We start from the raw sequence: 5,914 nt of genomic DNA on the forward strand, positions 1-5,914 counted from the left end.
CAAGTTCCTCCTCATGTTCAGCTGGAACTTCTCTGCTTCAGTTTGTGCTCGTTGCCCCTTGTCCTGTTGCTGGGCACTACTGAAAACAGTCTGGCCCTGTCGTCCTGACACCGACCCTTCAGATATTTTTAAGCATTTCTAAGGTCCCCTCTCAGCCTTCTCTTCTCCAGGCTGAACAAGACCAGGTCCCTCAGCCTTTCCTCAAATAATTTATCTGAATTTAAAAAATTGAAAGTACATTGAAATAGATTCTGAATATTATGTAGAAAGGTATATTTCAGGCCACACAAAAGCTACGGAACAGACTGGCACATAACATGCTGTTTTCTCTATACATTGCAAAAAGTCATTAATTACAGTGTTGAAAGACTGAAGATTGTATAACAGCCTAGAAAAGGAAAACATTTCTTTACACCAGCAGTCCAGACTGAAATATCTTCAGTCTGAAGATTACAAGAGATGTGTTTGGTCAGTTTCATTTTCTAGGTAATATTGTCAGAAACGACAGTGCAGGTTTCTCCTACTGAAGGAAAGGGTTGGGGGGAGGGGGTATTTCTTTTTTGTTGTCGTTTGTTTTGGTGGATTTTTGTTTGTTGTTTATTTTGGGTTTTTTTCTTTTATTGGGTTGTGCATCTGCAAGCTCAAAAGACGTAGACAGCAAAGAAGGTGTAGGCCTATGCCAGAAGTACGGGGCAGCACAAATGCGTTTCTTGTCTGTTAAGACACAGTTCTGTAGGGATTCTCTGAGTGAGAAGTTAGGGCAAGCACTCGGTCTGATCTTCGGTGGCCTTTGTGTAGCAGAGAAGAGGTAGTTGCATTTTTCTTTTTGCTAGTTATTTGATAAAACCTTCTCATCATTACTTATTCACACTGAGACTTTTTCTGACTTTGGGCAACTGTTCCTTGTTAGAGGAAAGCCCTGCATGTTGAAGTGAGCCAGAGACCTGGACTTGTGTGTTTCTAACTTATCCTCTCCTCTGGAGTATTTGGCTTGACTTACTCAGGTCATGTGAGACAGAGAACCCGGGAGTAGGGACCGATCATGGAACAATGTACTTATACATTGTGCATATGTGCTCTAATAGCAACAACAATGGAGCTGTATTTGTAATTTTTGCTCTGGGCGGAATAAGTTTGCTATAATTAAAAAGTGTATTTGTAGCTCGTTAAGTAGCTCGAATGAAAAACTTTCTGTGCAGCCAAACGTTTTTCTCCTCCAGTGTATGTTCTCAGTTGCCAATACGTAAAAATGGTTTTGTTGAGATTCTTATATATCAACTTTGAAGTGTGCTACCTGCTATGGCTTGTATAGACCAAACTCAACCACTCAAAGGTATTTTGGGGAGGTGGGTGTTTCCTGGTGTCCCAGTACAGGTCGCACTAGACAGATCACACTGTTGCATTTCATCCCTACAGAGGTAGTTTATGTGCCAGGCTGCTAGCTTTATCGCTGGACAATGTTTCGGTGGAGAGGAATGTTTTTCTTACTTTTTAAACTTTAGTGTAATAATAGATCTTATCTTTCACAGCTGCAGATCTATACATTTGAGCAAACAGATAACAAAGATGAAGGCATATCCTATCAAACCACAAAATAAAATATATTATTTACAATTTCAAAATAAAATTATTCTTGGCTGTTCTACCATATCATTGTATTTTTTTCACTTCTTCCTCTCTGTTTCTCGTAGGCTGAACTGGAATTTCCCTTTGTTAACTTGAAATTTCTTGTGCTTCTGTTGTTACAGAGTTACAGATGTTACAGAGTTACAGATGCTGCCTCTTTATCCATCATACATTGAGAGATCTGAAACAGTATTCTTGCTAGAGCTGTCTTTATTGTTCCTCTGACAGCACTGTATTAAGACTAACAATAAACTGAATATGGCATGCTTACTCTGAATGATAGCTTCTGCTCAACTGAGTATAATTTTGCTTCATCTTCTTCCGGGCTACCAATGCAACTGGTTGTACTGCATATTACTTTAAAAGAATGGCTATCATAGCTGTTGGACTAGGTGTGATGCAGAAGGCATAAACATTGGGATGGTGACAAGGATCCTGAAGACCCTTGGAAAGATTAAGTAAGACTATTTCTGTTATCAGTTTTCCTAATCTGTTCAATTGGAAACATTATTTTCATATTTACTCTTTATGTCTGACATCATATTTGATGTAGTTTTAACCAAACAGATAAACCTAATTATATTCTGGGCCACTGGTGTTTGCTTTAATCAGCCAATGAAAAATGTGGAAAACGGATGACAAATTGAAAAGGGTTGAAGATTTACAACAAATACTTAGAGTCAAAAAACATAAGCTCTGTGATGACAGACAAACGAAAAAAAGAGTTTTAAGAGCTGCCCTTGTCACAGACTAAAAGCATATAATTAAACCAAAGCTTCTAGTGTTAGTGAATGAAAACTGGGTACAAAAACTGAAAATTGACCAACTGAGATCAAAAACAGTGTGCTTCTTTTCTCAAAGTAATTAGTGGTTGAAATAGCTTGACTGAGGAAGTGGGGGGGGGGTTATAAAAAAAAAAACAAACTTCATGAGTTTTTAAAAAGATATAGTCCAGTTCAATCAGAAGTTATAAAAGTTACGGTAGTAATTCTTGTTGTTATGGTAATAATGTCTTGAGAGGCGTCTGCATCAAAATGATTGTGCTGGCATTCAGAACTATGAATCAGCTACTACGTTCAAATTGACTTTCTTCTATTTGTTACAGCTCAGAATAATGTTCGCTCTCTAGATTTTCAGAATATTATGAGCTAATTAGTAACACTCTTGAATTTTCTGCTTTATTATTTAAGGAGAAATTTCTGTCCAACTAACCAAGGACTAAAAGAACAATTCCTAGCTTTTATGGCTACAAATAGATTCCTCAAATTGGATTTGATTTTAATTTCTCAGATCACATTTTAAGGCAATTACATAAAAGAATCAGAATAAACATTAATACATGAAATTCAGCACCGTTTTAGCAATTTAGGTTTAATATTACATCCTTTTGAAAGAAACTCTAGTTCATACCAAGCGGTAACTTTTTTCCCAGGATGGAAACTAACAGAAGGGAATAACAAATCTGAGAATAGAATAGTTCTTTAATATTGTAATTTATTTTTCTTCTTAGAGTAGTTATCATCTGTACCATATAACTCATCAGTGGGAACAGTGTCTCTCAAATGTTAGTTTTACTGTCTGAAGCTATGTCCATCTGAAGAAATAAAGGTGATATAGGGACAACCTTTGTTGTTATTCATTATAAACATATGAGTTATAGTCATGTGTGCTATGAAAATTTACTATAAAAACAAGTTAAAAATACCTATGGAAATTGTCTTTATCAAAACTATCGTATTTATGTATTATCTTGAAAAAAAGCAGATGGTCTTGAAAATGCAGATGGGGACTGAAAATAATCAAACTGTATTCTTTCTAGCTATTTGTTGCTATTTGTACTTTTATTTTCAATACGATGTGAGTAATAATCCTGTTGCAATAACTTTGTGGACAAGCAATGGCCAACAGGAGATGTGTACAACTGGAGTTGCACGTAGCTGTTATCTCACTGTCATTTGAGTCCTTGAGAGCTAAGCCAATGTAGCCAAGAGAGTTGTGCATAATTTCAGGCTTTCCTGCTGGTATAAGAGGAGGACCAGTCAGGGGATATTGTCTCATACAGGCTTATGATGTGACCCACAGGACAATGAGAGAGGCAGGTAGACTGAAGAAGCAACATGTGGCAAATGAACACACCCGAGTCCTGTTGCTCTGTGACAGCTCAGTTAAGTTTGACGAATGATTACTCTCCAAGGAGTCTCTGGCTTTTACAAAATACTTTGGACAAAGAACTGTTGCTGTAAAAACAGATTGAGGGAGAGGGACACAGGGACACAGAAAGTAGCAGTAAGGTAAGAATAACTTGTGTTTGTGGGGTTTTTTTGTTTGGGGGATTTTAATTTTTTATTTATTTTATGACTGGTCAATTATCACTTATGTTTCTCAAGTTTCTCAACATTTATGGTAAATTACATGTATTCTGAAAGATTATTAAAGGTTATTAAAGCTGCTTTAAATTTTGTTGTGGATTAAAGCTTTCCCACCCAACAAATAAAATTAGTTAAAAATAAAGTGTTTTGCAGTATCAACACAAACATTCAGCACAAGCCATCCGGCTATTTTCTGTTGAGAGCAGTTAGACAGAAAGGCTTTTCCACAGAGTAAATGTAAGAAGAATGAAGAATAGAGACTGAGATTTTCATTTTTAAAAGAAAAAAACAGTCCTACATAGAATGGCAGGGGTTTTTTTTGCTTTTGTTTAGTTTACATCATGCAAGGAGCTATTATTTAATATTTGTGAAATTCATCATAAAAAAAAATATTAAAACAGGCAACTTTGGTTTTTTAATGTTCATGGTGCAGTGTGCTGTAGCGTGGGCAAAGCCTCCCAGTTTTTCTGTATTGGGGTATGCCTCTGCGTTCAGCGCGGTAAGGGCAAAGATTCTGTCACTGCAGTTTTTTCAGTCCTTGGTATTCCGGAAAGGTTCCCATAGAAGTGCCAAGAATCATTGTGGCAACTTTGTTGTGCCATGACAAAACTCCATAGAAGAACTCAGAGAAGTAAGGAGATGGGTCAGCAGAACTGCTACCTTGGTCTTCCGGAGGGCAGCCTTTGGCCTGTTTAGGAGCCTGGTTGACAGAGTCCCTTGGGAGGCAGTCCTGAAGGGCAAAGGAGTCCGGGAAGGCTGGACATTCTTCAAGAAGGAAATCTTAAAGTCCGTCCTCATGTGCTAAATGATGAGCCGGCAGGGAAGAAGACCAGCCTGGCTGAACTGAGAGTTCTAGATGGAACTTAGGGGAAAAAAGAGAGTTTTTCATCTTTGGAAGAACCAGCAGGCAACTCAGGAGGACTGCAAAGATGTGAGGTCATGCGGGGAGAAAATGAGAAGAGCCAAAGCCCAACTAGAAGTTAATCTGGCTGCTGCTGTAAAAGACACTAAAAAATGTTTCTATAAATATCAACAAAAGGAGGGCTAAGGAGAATCTATGTCAAAATCTTATATTATACTCAATTGCATACATCAGTAACTTCAACTATTCTCTTTTACAGGTGTGATTACTGAATTTGATTGAGATTTGAAAACATAACAAACAAGCCAGCTAGAAACTCAGCTGTCGCCCTGTATCCTTAAATGATGTCTAAAAGACCATCCTTATCCTTACTTACATTTTTCAGACTGTTCAGTACTTTGTGTTTATCTGTGATTTACTTTCTATAAACTGATCAACATTTTGATAGAAATAATGATTCTTAGGTGATTGAAACCAGGCAGCAAAGGAAAGTCAGGCAGATGTTTGTTTATGCTCCAAGGCAATTTATTGTTTCTTAAATTTGGACCTGAAATCATACAACCTGATTTTGCTTTCCATATTTTGAATGTTTTGTGGAGAAGTGAGCACTTTTCAAAGAAGCCTTTTTTTTTTCCATAGTATTGTATTATCGTCTTTGACCAAGTTCTTGCAGTGTTTATCCACTTCATCATTTTTCCATTTATGATTCAAAAAACCATTTTTTGTAGGCTTTGAATTTATTTTTGGGTGGGTATCACTGGAGCACAAATACACTTTTCCCACCGCTAACTTTACATATTACAAGTAATTTTTGTTGGTGAAAAATACATCCCATCGGATCCACCGGCCCAAGAAAGGCAAGGTAGCTGGTGCTCCATGTGCGCAGGTCCTGTAGCAAGGCTGAAGATGTACTCTCAGAAGGCGCTCACATAAAAAGCGCACATATATGCTACGTATATACACTTCTACAGAAGCATGGTTGGCCACACAGATTGCGGATGGGCGCTCACATTAACACAGCACCATTGTCCTCATCCTGCTTGCCTCTGTGGCTGAG

The 5,914-nt window shown here is 37.6% G+C and overlaps 1 long non-coding RNA gene across 1 annotated transcript; it reads left to right on the top strand.

The window, feature by feature from the left end:
- Positions 1-1,777: 1,777 nt before the first annotated feature.
- LOC142361034 (uncharacterized) lies at positions 1,778-5,440 on the top strand. The gene is made up of 3 exons (XR_012763572.1): positions 1,778-2,084; positions 3,709-3,917; positions 5,117-5,440. It is a non-coding gene; the product is annotated as an uncharacterized LOC142361034 (long non-coding RNA).
- The last annotated feature ends 474 nt before the right edge of the window (positions 5,441-5,914 follow it).

This window comes from Opisthocomus hoazin, chromosome 4 (assembly GCF_030867145.1).
Source record: "Opisthocomus hoazin isolate bOpiHoa1 chromosome 4, bOpiHoa1.hap1, whole genome shotgun sequence".
NCBI lineage: Eukaryota > Metazoa > Chordata > Aves > Opisthocomiformes > Opisthocomidae > Opisthocomus > Opisthocomus hoazin.